We start from the raw sequence: 15,305 nt of genomic DNA on the forward strand, positions 1-15,305 counted from the left end.
AATTGGTTCTGTGTTCTCAAACAAAATTCTGTGGTGTCCTTCACTCAGTGCGTGTTCTGCCACAGCTGACTTGTCTGCCACCGAATCAGGTTTTTAGAGTTCGGCAGAGCCGTACTGTTACCAGCTGACCTGAAAGACCACTCACCATACAAACTAATCGGCTTCGTTAAGAAGCTGGGTTTATTTGGTCGAGTGTGAATGGGTGTGAGCCACAATAGACCCTTGCGAGTTGCGGTGGAGGATCGAATAGACGACTCACTTTGTACCTAACCTAACCTAATCTAATGTAAGACGACATTCGTGTAGTTTTCGGCTCCGAATGAAACGAACATCGTCCGAAAAGAGAAAAAATACTTGAGTATTGATATTTAGGTACCATTCTAACTTCAAGACAACATGGCTGTTGATAATATTAATTATCGAAGTTCTTTGTGGGATAGGAACAACCTTCCTAATCAGGGCCGTACAAGATGGCCGCGCTATAGCAGAAATCTTGATTAGAAATATGTGTCATTGATGACTTATTTATTTTGTGGTAATTCATGATCACTTTGATGAAATGAATGAAAACACTTTTGTTTTCATTCATGTCATTAAATTGACTAGAAATATTCAAAAGGTACCCAACTTTGGCTTCTTACGTTTGCCAGGAAGCTTCTTACGTTTGCCAGGAATCATGATTTTAACTATGGCTATTCACCGCAAGGTGTGAAGAAAGGTTATTCATTACTGATTTTACTCATTCTCCTGATATGCCTGACTGACACATCAGAAGGAAAAGTAATAATGAACTATTTTCACAGTTCTTAGTGAGAATGAAATTTACATATTCTTCTATTCTACTTAGTAGCGTAGGTATTTCAATTTTTGACTAATTCCTCATTCTTATTCATCGTTAATTTCCCATTATCTAATTGTTTTCTCGATTCTAATATCATGTTCCTCAGTGTTCTGATTGTTACAATTATTACAGAAATACCTAGAGGAGGTGGAAGGTGTCCAACGTGCTACAAAGTCTTGAGTAATAAAGGAAGTTTATACACTCACACCAAATACGTTTGCGGAAAAGAGAAGAAATTTAAATGCCCTTACTGTAATTCGAAGAGTAAGATCAAATACGATATGAAAAAACATGTGAGCAGGATTCATCCCCACTATTTCGAACAATTCATCGAGATGTTTGATGAACTTTATTGTAATCCTTAATCATACGTCGAAATAATTGTATTGACATATAGAAATTTACAGTGAAGGGTTGAATGTCTTGAAAATTACTTCATATCTCTCCGTCAGTTGATTTTTCATTATGTTCAATTAATGTTTTCTATATGTATACAATTTTAGAGTATTCAAAGTTCGTAAAAAAGCCTTCCAATTTGGTAATAGGGAATATTTTTATTGACATCTAAGTTCAATGGCTTCCACAATTTTCTACAAACTGATGTTTATTATTTTTCAAGTTTTTTTTTTAAATAAGTCATGTGCTGCTCCTTAGAAATAGAAAATTTCGATACCAAACTGTTTGATAGCTGATTCTATTTGAATCATCCGTAAGTAGATAATATAAATAAACGATATGAATGAATACGCTTTGATTTGATTTTTTTTTTCATTATTATCTAGTGACGAAAAAAATCCCAAAAGATGAACTACAGCTCTAGGACACAGTAGGTACCAATTTTGAAGTAAGTTTCGAACCGATTCTTCCATTATAAAGTAAAGGTGAGTACAAGCTTCTCATGAATTAAAAAACGGGAAACTATTATCTATTTTGTTTCTGGTGCGATATGTCAAATATCACATTTGATTTTATTATTCAATATGGTTGCCTTAGCGAGTGATACAACGTTTATAGCTGTCATAGAATTTGTCGAAACCATTTGTATAGTACAATTTATTTGTAGCCTCAAAATAGGCCACAACTTCGACAATAACTTCTTCATCAGCGCTATATTTCTGCTGCAGCGAGCATTAATTTGAGGTCCGAGAACAGAAAAAAGTTGCTGGGAGAAAACGATAGATGCTGATGCAATGGGCTTGTTTCATGCTACGGAAAATGATACTGGTTTGCTTATGGACGGATCGAGTTAGGGGTATATTATACTTATCAAGCCTAATCGGTCCCAAAATCTCTTTATATTTGCAGAAAAAAGAATAATTCGAAAAGCAAGAATTTAAATTGGCCGCGTGTCTGTTGACCAATAAAATTGTTCGTGTCTAGAGCGGAGTTGCCAAGTGTATTGGTTTTTAATATTCAATCACAGATCTGATGATCCAATTTAAGAGACGCCAATTTTTGTTGTTATTGTTGTCAACTCGGTGTGAATACAACTGTTACAATTATATAATTACAGAACGTTTTTTTGTAAACGGTAGGTCTCGGCGGGTACCTATTTTGCTGCATATTCTGCGTCATTATTTTACATTCCGAAAAATATTTTTCAGGTTATTTTTAGATTGATATGTTCTGGAGTAATTCTACATTTCACTGTACATACTTTTGCTTCTCTTTTCAGTCACCAAACTGCTCCTTGGCCGAGATAAAATAAAAATTAAATCAAAACTTTCCATCCTTCGATAAAAGACAATGTCTGAAATGAATGTCATATAAAAATACATACATAAATACATAAATATACCACCTACTATTTCAATTTTTCATTATTCATTTCGGTACTAAAGTATTGCAAATTTTTCAAGTAAAATTCATCGATCATTTCAAAATCGACTCTTGGTGAGTTGTCGGGAGTTATTTTAACAAAAATACGAAGTTTGTGGAAACCATTGACATTCGAAAGATCACATTGTCGCATACACTACTGAGGGCGCTGACTGACTGTATGACAATATGGCTAATATACCAGTAACATCGAATTTCTTATTTTTTGGTGGGTGGCATGAATGCATAATTGATTTATTTTTATAGGATTCCTGAGCGTTCGAAAACCATTTGAAAATACAGCTCGTTCAATTCTATTTAGAATTATATTTTGATATAACTTGTACTATATCAGTTATCAAAGCAGATATTATTGTCCTTTTTTATGCTTAATTCGTGGATTCCAGCATCTTATTATTGTATATTTATTTGTTTGCTGGCTTTATTATCAAAGAAATGAATGAAATTTTAATTGATCGTTCATTTTCTCAGGAAAATGGAGTACCCATATCACAATTTATTGGTTTATTCGGCATTGAAAATGTATGTCATATCGGATCCATTCTGCTTGTTTTTGCAACATTGTGTTTCAACTTTTTCTTAGCTGACAGCTCGCGTAGGAACAATTCGTTTTTTCATTAAGTTTAGTTTGTGTATGTTTTGAAAATGTTTTAGAGATATATTTGAATAATAATATGCTGCATTCTTGTGCTGATTTTAATTGTGCGGAAAGACACAAGAAAACAGAAAGCAAATTGGTTTATAAGTGAGTTATTTCATATAATGAGTTTAGGTTCCTAAAGGATAAAAGGATGAGAAAAAAAATGGGTGAAAGTAGTGAAAAGAAAGGACTACAATCCTTCTACTCTTCCAATACTTTATAGAAAACATTTAAAAAGTGACTATAAATGAAAGGGAACGAAAATATTGAATTTGATGACAGAGTTTTTTATTTCAACTTCAAGTATTCTCCACAGAAAGTATTATATGGGGTTAATTCTGTTTCTGAAAGTACGAAACAAAATTAATTGAATTTTATCACATGATTATTGGTATTATTAAATCGGAAGCTTTTGATCAATTCTGTCTATACTGGACCTCATCCAACCTACCTCTCAAGTTTTGGAACATTCAACAGATTACCCAAGCGAGCCTATAACGCTTGAATTTAGTAAATATATTAGAAAGAGGTATGTATGTAATAATCGTTTTTTTTTATAATCAATTGCAGTTGTACAGATTGAGGATTGTAAAATAAATTGAATATTTGAAATGATTCTTTAATTCAGTTTGCTTTATTTTTTGATTTTCATAACTCTATATTAATTAATAAAATCATGCAATCATGCATAAAATCATAGTTTAGGTAAATATTTTGTGATCTGTCGACTTTGTGTACTGATTTTAGATATAGAACTTATTTGCAAACATGATCTTTTGTGTACATTTTATTCCTTGTAGAGAATTTTTCATTAATTGAAACGTTAACGGCTACATATACACTTCCATAATTGAATTGATAATTATAAGCTTCGTAAATTTTACGATTTGGCAATGTTGATTATTTGTATTGTTCGTATTGGTCAATTGAACAAGAAGCGGGAATAGGGGTGTGACGTCATCACCCTACCACATTCGATTTTCAATAATTAATTACGGGAAAACTACGATACTTAGAGAGATGAAACAAAGTGCACTGTTTTTCAATTTGAAATTTCTAACAAGTAAACTATAAACCAAAAATAATGAAACAAGCCCATTTGAAACCCAATTCATGCAATTTTGCCATCGTTTTCACTGATTTGTTACACGGTGCATTATCTTGATACAAAAAACATTTTTTCGTCAAATAGAGCAGCTTTTCTGTGACATCGTCCTTCAAACGCTTCAATAACGCTATGTAATAGTCACTGTTGATGTTTTTTTCTTTTCCACACAGTTTTTCAATTATTACGACCGGTTTCGGTTTGTTAGACCAGTTCACTTGAAAATGATTTGACAAAACCGAAACCGGTCATAACAATTAAAAAACTTAGTAGAAATCGAACAAAAGTTATTTTCTGTATCCTATATTCATGGTGTTTGATAATCAGTACAAATTATTTCGACATAACACTTCTTCTGTACATCCAAACCGCAACAGTCTTTCCAACGCCAGTTTCATTAAGGACATGAACAAAAGTAAATCTTCAATTATCATTTCACCTATTTCAATTCAACAGGTTGAATCATCACACGTTATGCACCATGCACTATGCACTATGGTCTGGTGATAAAAAACCATAGGAAATCTTGGTTATTTCAAAAAATTCATTTTGGCGCGTATCCTAACTTCGTTTTTCAAATTCTTGTGAGTCACAAATGAAATATATTCGTTTTTGAGAAATTGATAGTGAAGAAAATAAAGTTACAAATTGATTTTTCTGTTGAGCTAAATGCTCTGTGGCAGGTTACAATGAAAGTTTTCAGATTCACCAGAAATTGAAACTTTGAAAAAATAATTATAAAGAGAAGTGAATCAGTTTTTTTCCGGTTAAAAATACAAAAGAAATGTTGATTATTTTTGTGAAAGTTCTCAAAACCGTGCACATATAGCGAAATGCGATGAAATGAAAATGATTGTTTTACAAACAGCTGATACCTTCAGAATCATCGAAAACTCCAATACTAGTTTTGTGATCGTTGTATTCCAAATACTGGAGAACTGATTAGGATATATAACGTTTTTCATATTTTTTTCTACGTATGATGCATTCTTAGTGTTGGTTGTGCGGTGTCTTATTATTCAAGACATATGACTAAAACAGCTATGTTCTATGTATATCTGTATCTGTAGAGTAGGGAGTGTGAGTGTAGACCCACAGCACTTAGGCTACATATGACCCATTGTACATTCTCCGAGAAGTTGTCCTCCTAGGTCATCGTCCATCCCAGGAAAGTGGACAGGTCACTAGGAGACATCTCCTTTATATTGACAGGTGTAGGCCAAGACTCGCCGAACACACACTCTCTTTGGCAACCTTACGGTGGCCTCCGCAAAGGTTTTGGAAGGTGCAGCGACATTACTGTCATTGAACGGTTTCATCAACCTTCTTGGGGTTCCTTCCGTGGAGGTGCACAACTGAGGAAGCTTTCCTGCAGGGGCAGCCGGTTCCATGCCTTCATTCAAGGTGGAGCTCTTGGCGCCCGCAGGAAGTGCCCTTGCTGTTGGGGGTGGAGTGGGAGAGGAGGGGGTGCACTTATAGTTGCTGCCACTCCTGCCTCCTTCGCTCTCTTCCTCCTTTTGGCCTGTGCACCGCAAATGCGCTTACGCCTTGGCCTTTAGATTACATCACCAGGTGATCTGCTATGTCCAGCCTCATTTCAAGCGGTAGATTGGGGTGGACATTTCTGTTCATCTTCAGTCACCGCCTTAGATTGAAGTGAGCACTTCTGTCCAGCCTCGGGATTGGTTTTTGTTTTTGTTGTTTCTGCTTTTGTGTGTGTTTCATTCATATGCGTTCCCACGAGTAGCAAGGGAAGAGTTGGTCACCTCTGGCAGAGCTCCGCATTACCAGAGGTAGGCTGGTTACAATGAGGTTTCGCCCAGTTCCCCAAGGGTATCGTTCGTAACCGCCTATCACCCTGCGGTCATTCAGCTGTCGGCACGATTCCTTACACCTTAGCTTGGGTAGGCTGGTCCACGGTGGCATGTTTTGCAATGGCTTTTGGGGAGTTTTAGTTCCCCTCACTCTACTTATTTCTGGCATTGGCTAGGAGTCCGGCGACCCTGTCCGTAAGGCCACATTGGCTTCCCGGACAGGGCCTCCAGTCCCTTGGCCGTTCCCCTATCCGCCACCTGGAGAAGCGCCCGATAGGTAGCCCAACCCACGGTTGGGTTGTATAGAAAGTGATAACAATTTGTTTTAGCTGGTCTGCAGTACATACACATACACATTCTGAAATTTATTCCATCAGTGGAAGACGGCTGTGGATACTAATAATCGAAACATTGTGAACTAACTTGGTTTGAAATCTTTTTTGATTTATTTTTAATTTTTGCTTATTTTTATTTTTTTATTTCTTTCTACACTGCAGTCATTTTTATTTCGTATCTGATTAATTTTATTCGTCGTATTGTGTTTTTATATCAGGTTTCATTGCTCAATATAATTGATATTTCAGCTATTAATTCCAATTTCATTTGTTCTTTCATAGATCTCGAATCATTGTGGAATCATATTAGACAATGGAAGTCCAAACTAATGAAATTCACCATGAAACATTGTCAATCACTTTCAAATAAAGATCTATGAAGATGTGTATGAAAGTTTCAGCATTTATTTATTTTGTATATTTGAAGTCATTACTTTCGTAGTTTCAAAGAAAATTATAATTCTATGTTTAGAATAAAAAAAATAGTTTTTGGGAAAGAAAGTATTTGGCTTTCTATTACTTCATCCTGATACAAAAAATGTAGGAATTTTCCGGACTGAGTCATGGCCGGTGGAAGAAATCTTATCTGCGTAAAGTTTGGGTTGGTGTATGACAAAGAAAGTAGGAGTATTAGGAAAAAAGAAATTGTTTGCAATTTTACGTGATATTACAATGCCATTTGGGTTCTTTTAGATATATAAAAAGCAGTTTATGTAAAGGCAAATTTGGATAATTGTGATATTCTAAGAATAGTTTAATATTCTGAGAATAAAAAATATTATTTTTGTCGTACGTATTGCTTCAGTGATGCCAATACTAATTCGATGAAATTCAAATCTGGGTGGTAGGGACGTAATCGTAAGACGACACTATGGCCATGTTGAGTTGAAATTTCATCTATCTCTAACGTTTCAAAGTTTGGCTCATGGAGCTGAATAAGGTTGTACAAATCAGATTTTAAGATATTTGTGTCAAAATAAATAATTTTAGACCTTAACCATTCTATCATATCTTGTTTTCTACTGTTAGAAGTCGCTTTTTTTTCTGAACATTGTGATAAGGCGCATTGTCAATAACCACGACTGAATTTGGAGTTAGGTTAGGAATTGATTTTCCACAAACCATTTCTTATAATTGGTAAAATTGATTTTTTGATGATAGTCTCCGGTATTTGAATTTGATTAAAAAATCAGTCGAGCATTGGAAATGAAGCCCTTCTCTCTGCCAGCATGAACAATAATTATTCGTTGTCTTTTTGAAATGGGCCTAGCTAGTCCTTTATTATAATTGTCGTTCCAACAAGTAGCAACGGTATGCGAAGCATGAATGTATGTTTCATCCATATATACAATCGTTTTGTTCAATCGTCTGTACGATTTCATGGCACGTAAAAAACTTTTCTCAATTGACGAATATCATGTCTCTCGACTAATATTTCCTATTAGAATCCCATTGATTTTATTACTTTAGGAAGATAATCTCCTTCTCCTGTGTATCCAGTTTCTTTGAATTTTTTAATTCGTTCTTGTAGGGACAATTTTGTTAGTGGTATAACTATTTATAATAATTCTACGTAACACAATTTCATTTGCGTTGTCTGAATCGGTTTTAGGCTTTTTCCTATTTTTCGTTTCAGTTGGCGATTTGAAAAAAGAACTTTCACTTCGTTCTGTATCCCTCTGTTCTGTCACAATTTTTCGAATACTTTTTTCTGTGATTGCTGCAACACCTGTTGCAACACCTGTTGCAGCAATCACTCTTTCGTACAACTTATCTGATGGAATATTGAATACTCCCGACGTCTTTTCTTTCTCCATATATTTAAATATACTAGAAACAACTTCACGAGTTTGACTATTCAAAATATGTTTATGCAATTCACTTATAAACTCCATCACTAACTGAATTTGGATGTTTATGGCTCGAATAGTCTAACAAACTGATAACAGTTTTCTGCACATCTACTGCACATCTTGCGGGAGGGACTTTTCACCGGCCATGAATCAGTCCGGCAGCTGTCTATGTCGGATAACAATAATTTGAACATATTTTATTTCAGTTAACTTCTGTAGCGTTTTTGTCAGTGCATCAATTATGTTACTATCCGATCAACAGAAAACTCAAATCCAGTTTATTGATTCAAGGGCGTCAAACACATTAAAAAGCCTAGCTTGAATATTGACCGCCAAAAATTTCAGAGTTGGTTGTTGTAAAGCTTTATTATAAATTTATTTCACACCTCTGCGAACCCAGACAGCTCATTAGTTCCGCACACTCCTATTCCTGTAAATTTTGTTATGGAATAATTTCACGATCAACGCTGAGACTCCCCTGATCATGAATGCATGAATTGTAATTTTTCAATTTGTGATTATATTTCAGTATCGTGTACAACATGTGGAAAATTCTTCAAGAATAAAAAAACACTTATATCGCATGTCTCTATGGATTGCCAGAAGATACATGTATTCCGATGCAAGAAGTGTTCTCACACAACTTCAAGAAAATTTAACATGAAAAGACACTACTCTAAAGTACACGGACTTGAAATCAGCAGTGGTAAAATTAAAACAAGTGACCTCAAAAATATTTAGAACATATAAGTTATATATGATGCAAATGATATTTTACATTTTTATATATTTTATAAAATAAAAAGTTATTATTTCTAGTAGGTACGATTGAGTTGAATTGAACCTAATATGAATGCTTGAGAAAAGCGTCTTGAGTAAAATTAATGGTTTGTAAAATATTTTAGTTTTATACTTGACTAGTACTATGTTGCTGTATCGCTGCTGTTCCAATGTTTTGACAGAATCAGAATCAACGAACTTAGGCCTGCGCAGCGTTATAGAACAGTGCTTTAAAAAAAATTGTTCTATAGTGCCATCTAGTGGCGAGTTACATAAAAATTGATAGCCTAAAAACCTTCTCTATGAAAAATTACTTATACATGTCAAGTTTCATCACGATCGGTTGAGCGATATAGAAGTTTATCACTTACCAACCAACCAACCAACAAAAATCCATTTTATTATATTAGATAATGGGTTATTACCCGAAAACAGTCGTAACAAGTAATCTCAAAAATATTTGTAACATACCAGTTATATATGAAGCAATATGATGGAATTGGCCGGTACTTGATGAAAATCCATAACAAACCTATTCGAAAAACACTTTTTTGTGAGATTTTCACTAAACGATTTTAAAAAATGCAACACGTGTTTCCCTATACAATGGTTTCTTTGGATGTGTCTAAATAATACACATCGTATTCAAGATTGAACTCGTGTCCTTTTGTTAAAAGGTGGTTTGCAAATGTGGAATTGGTCTTTCTGTGTACAAAACTACTTCTGTGCTCTTTAATTCTTTGGGAAAATGTTCTCCCTGTTTGGCCAATATACAGGTTTGGGCAAGATCCACAAGTCAGCTTATATACATACTCCTGATCTATCCGACATCGAAGTTTTGTTTTTATTATTTTTAATATATTTATTTAGACTATTATTCGTTCTGTAAGCTACGTTTACGCATTCTTTTTTCAATGTTATTACTGGTTCACCCAAATATGACAATGTTCTATAACTAACGTTATCATTTGATCAACGTTTGTTTGATCAAATTCAGCTCTCTCTGGAAATTACTCTCAGACAGTGGAAGACTCAATAGTCTGTGAAGCATATTATCGAATGCAGAAAATTTATACTGTTAAGGGTGCGTGGAGAAATTATATAAATAATATACTATATAGAATATTATATATCATACATAAGGAATAATATACATACATAATTGATCTAACGTAACGTCAAATTTCGTTTCATAACCAACCTCACGCTAGTTTTGAATCATCATGGATATGTTTCAAATCATAGTTGATGTGACGTCATCGTCTCAACGCCAGCATACATGAGCGTCAGAAAACGCCTCAGTTGTATTTTGCAGCAATTTACATTTTTTAGGCTTATGATATATGGCCTTTCTATCAAGTCTATAGCTTTTTTCAGGATAGAATCTAGGAACCTAGTAGTAGGGGCGAAGATTCATATACGTTAGAAATATTTTGAAGAAGGTCTGATCTGACCTTCTGCACTGTATAACTTCTTAGTTATAGAGTGCAAATTTATAGTTATAGTATATATAGTTATATATAGTTTAGTTATAGTCCAGCTACTTGGTTGTGCCAAGTCATTTCTAAATCAATCTAAATAATTTTCTTGACTAATAATATAAAATAAAAAAATGTGTTCTTTATGGATAAACTCAAAAAGTACTCAGTACATTTCATAAATTCTTCCACCTATTGAAAGTTACATTGTTAGCGAGTAACATTGAAATCTTTTCATATACATTGTGATGAGCTCCCAAGCATATCATGAATTTACTGGATTCTACTCACAAAAAATCGTGCGTCTGATTAGGGATCCAGAGTCAGTGTTGTGGTAGTTCTGTACAGTAGAAATGATGGAAATGTAGAAAACCAAAAAGGTCCGAAAAAAGTGTTCTCTCCTAAAATATTCGTTTTTTTTAATAGAAATGCGTATTTTTGACATATACTGCTCTTGGTAAAATCAAGTGAGATAATCCAGTCAAATATCTCTTGTGAATGTACTCAAATAACCTTTCCCAACCTTTCTTCGATGTTTCAGATTATAAAAGTCTTGTGTTTAACGAGTTGCTGGTTCACGTTGTGGTCTGGATGATTCGTATTATAAATTCTTGCAGCAGCTTTAGCAAATTCATTATTTCGATAATAGATTGCGACAATTTATATTCTTTCTTCAGTAGAATAAACCATGTTGGAACACAGTGAACAAGGATGACTGAATAATAATTCGTGAAGAAGTGACAGTAGCCAACTACTTACTTCTTGTTCTGCGACAACTAGATTCAACAAAACTAACAGTGTCATCCATTTCAAATCGTTTACTACTAACTAAACAAATTCTAGAAATCTAGACCTGCGACAGAGAATTGTTCAGGAATGGCGATTTCTGACTGCAGACATCTTCAATAATGTGAGTTACGCTTTCAAAAGCAGACTGTATTATTGTATGGAACTAGATGGAGGTCATTTTGAACACTTTATCCGTTGATTGTGTTGCCATTGATAATAATTTTGTTGATCTCCTCGATAAAATGGGCGACAGCGAATTTTCTGCTTTTTCCTAAATGAAACATTCAAAATTTAATTTCTCAATAACGAATAAACTCATTTCGAAAAAAGTACAGAAGTAATAGAGGGACCAAATACCTTTCAAATGATTTATCACTCCACCCCCATACCAGTGAAAAAAATAGAGGGGGTATAATTAGTCCCCCTAGAAATAAAAATTGATCTGTTCTTTCAAATTTTCGATTACACGTCCGTTTCTGATTTACAGAGGGGGTCAAGTTTTTGTTGGAACGCTGTGTATAGGCAATGATTTGAGACTAATTACTGAATACTATACATGGTCACGGACCATGCAGAGAAGGGAATCCGAACTCCTGACGACTTTACAGGCTATATCCAGTACCATTCTGTCATGTAAACACTCCAAACTCAAAATTCCACGGCCTCCCTGTTGTCGGGGGAAGTACAACCGTGGGACGGACGATTTGGGATGCAAACTCCTATAGAGATGCATCATTTTTCGGATCTTTACGTCGAGTTGATACAGCTCCTCCCGAGTCCACTTCACTACTCCAAACGAGTAGAGTAAGATTGGAACGGCAAGCATATTTGTTGCAGCAACTTTGTTCTTCCCCGACAGTTCCGATGACCAAATCTGTCGAAGTTTGTATTATTATTATCTTTTTTTTTCACCGTAGTGTGCGTTGGTCAGGCCCTATCCCCCAAAGCCACGATACATTTCTGGAGGGCGCGCCATCATTATCAACTAATGACCACTTCCCATGGGGTAAGTGATCATTGAGTCCGAGAATCATGTGCCCCGAGCAAGCGCAGTGAGCCAAGAATGACAGCTATCTGCATCTGTACGGCTAAGATTTCTGCCTTAGTGCGGCAAGCCGGTATGATTTTAGGATTCGAGAGTAGAGAGGACATCATTCCACCAAGGACTCCAATAATCAGAACAACCGTCTTGACAGAGTGGTCTGCGGAGTTCGAAGAGAAAATCTCGATATTTTATCCGTTTTTCCTCCTATTTTCTGACGATATTCATCTCGCCAGGAGCTGAAAACTCCATGACAAATATCGTCTTGCTCTGGTGGTCGAGAAGGACTATATCAGGCTTGTACGAGCCTGAGGGTGAGGAACGAATAGGTTCAATAAACTATTCGGCACTTCTCATTCCCCCGGAGAGTAGGGCAAGGTGGAGAAGGACCACATCAGGCTTATTAGCTTGTATGAGCCTGAGGGTGAGAAACGAATAGTTCCAATACATTCAGCACTTCTCGTTCCCTACAACGGATATAATATCCCCCGGAGCGTAGGACAACACCGGCGTCTCGTCAATACCGTAAGAGTGCCGCAGATGGTAATAAAGCACTCTTAGGGCCGCTTTATGTCGATGGATATAGGTCGAGACCGCATATGCTGAACATGCTGATAGCAAGTGCATCAGAGTCTCGGGCGCCTCGCGGCAGGCCCTGCACCTTGTGTCAGCAACCTCTATACCCATCACGCGACTGCGGTAGACTAATGTGTTGAAGACACCATCCTGGCAAGCCATGAACCCCTCAGTTTCCGACTTCAGCCCACTCGACCTGAGGAAAGCGAACGTCAGGCGCTTTGAGAAGCCAAGGTCTTCAATGTTATTGAAAAAGACCCCATGCATTGGCTTATCATTGTGTTTCCGCAGAAGTGAGGTGATCTCTGCGGCTTTTATATGACCTTTTTGCTGAACGGGTTCCAACTCGGTGACAAAGTTGTGGTCACCTCGATCAGTGTCGAAAACAATACCGAGTTCATCAGCTGCTTGGGCAGCTGCCCTGAAGAGAACTGCTCCAATTCCTGCTCTCTCATGGTCACGGACCATGCAGAGAAGGAGATCCGAACTCCTGACAACTTTACAGGCTGTATCCAATACCATTCTGTCATGTAGACACTCAAAAGTCCACGGTATTATTTTTTTTTCACTGTAGTGTGCGTTGGTCAGGCCCCATCCCCCGAAGCTCCAATATATTCGGGAGGGCTCGCCAGCATTATCAACCAATGACCACTCTCCACACCGTAGGGGTAAGTGATCATTGGGCCCGAGAAGCATGTGCCCTGAGCAAGCGCAGTGAGTCAAGAATAACAGCCTTCTGCATTTGTGCAGCTAAGATTTCTGCCTTAGTGCGGCAAGCCGGTATGATTTTAAAATTCGAGAGTATATAGGGCATTATTCCACCAAGGACTGCAATAATCAGAACAACCATTTTAACAGAGTGATCTGTATAGAGTCTGCGGAGTTCGAAGAGAAAATCTCGATATTTTATCGGTTTTTCCTCCTCTTTTCTGACAATATTTGTTTCGCCGGGAGCTGAAAACTACACGACAAATATCGTTTTGCTTTGGTGTTCGAGAAGGACTACATCAGGCTTATTAGCTTGTATGAGCCTGAGGGTCGGGAACGAATAGTTTCAATAAATTCTGCACTTCTTGTTCCCCATAACGGATTCAATATCCCCCGGAGCGTAGGGCAACAACGGTATCTCGTAAGAGTGCAGTAGATGGTAATATAGAACTCTTAGGGCCGCATTATGTCGATGGACATAATGGTAAGGTGATCTCTGCGGAGACACCTTATTATTATTATTATTATCTATGGCTTCAATAGAAAACTGAAATCTGTTGTGTACAAGATGAATGAGAATCCGACAGCTTTACCTACATTCCAAAGCCGAACTTCGACATTGATCGCCGAAAATATAAAAATTTTTCTGAAATATTCTGAAAAATAAACATAGCTTGATAAATAGAAAATCTACTGTAGCGTAAAAAAGAACAAACTGAAAAGTTCACCATGAAAAGTTATTAAGTACCTACTTCAAAAAAAATGTGTTTTTAAGAATATGTTGAAATATGTTATTTTACAGCTTTTTTATTCATTATTTCCTGACAACCCTACGGAGTTGTTCCCCACATTCTTATTCCTGGGTATATCTTTCCTTGTAGAATACATTTTTAAAAATGGAATTTTCTCTTTTGATGAAAAATATGTATTTCAAATATATGATTATATTTCAGTATCGTGTGTAACGTGTGGGAAATTCTTCAAGAATAAAAAAACACTCCAAACACATTTGTCGCTGGACTGCATGAAGTTGAATGTGTTCCATTGCAAGTACTGTTCTCATGCAACTTCAAGAAGATTCAACATGAAAAAACACTACTATGCAGTGCACGGAATCATAATCGACAGTACAAAGCTTTGAAAACGAGTTAATTCAAGAATCTTAGGAATTTAATGGTTATATATGAAACAATATTGTTATTTTTGGAATTCTTTATTTAGTTTTAAGAAATGAACAATTTTCATATCTTGATAATAAAATGATGTTTCTCCTTTGAAGTCTTTCAATAAATTTCTGATCAACATTTTTTCAATAATGCAAAAGTATATCTTATCACCCTTTTACTCATATGAGCTTTCTCTTGCTCTTATTATCGCTTGCTTAGTCTGAAGGAAAAAGCCATCTGGTGTTTTTTGGTGATTAATGAATTTCAAAGTCAGGTTGAAGTCGTGCTTGTGAAATTAAAATGGGGTTCCACCCAGTTCGTGGTTTGTATGTGTCTTGA

General features: G+C 35.9%; 1 long non-coding RNA gene across 1 annotated transcript; it reads left to right on the forward strand.

Moving 5' to 3' along the window:
* The first annotated feature begins 3,135 nt into the window (after positions 1-3,135).
* LOC141481263 (uncharacterized) lies at positions 3,136-15,074 on the forward strand. The gene is made up of 2 exons (XR_012464838.1): positions 3,136-3,849; positions 8,957-15,074. It is a non-coding gene; the product is annotated as an uncharacterized lncRNA (long non-coding RNA).
* Positions 15,075-15,305: the final 231 nt, after the last annotated feature.

The sequence above is a fragment of the Leptinotarsa decemlineata genome, unplaced genomic scaffold, assembly GCF_025532065.1.
Source record: "Leptinotarsa decemlineata unplaced genomic scaffold, Ldec_3_MD MMD2_tig00000133_RagTag_RagTag, whole genome shotgun sequence".
In the NCBI taxonomy this organism is placed as follows: domain Eukaryota; kingdom Metazoa; phylum Arthropoda; class Insecta; order Coleoptera; family Chrysomelidae; genus Leptinotarsa; species Leptinotarsa decemlineata.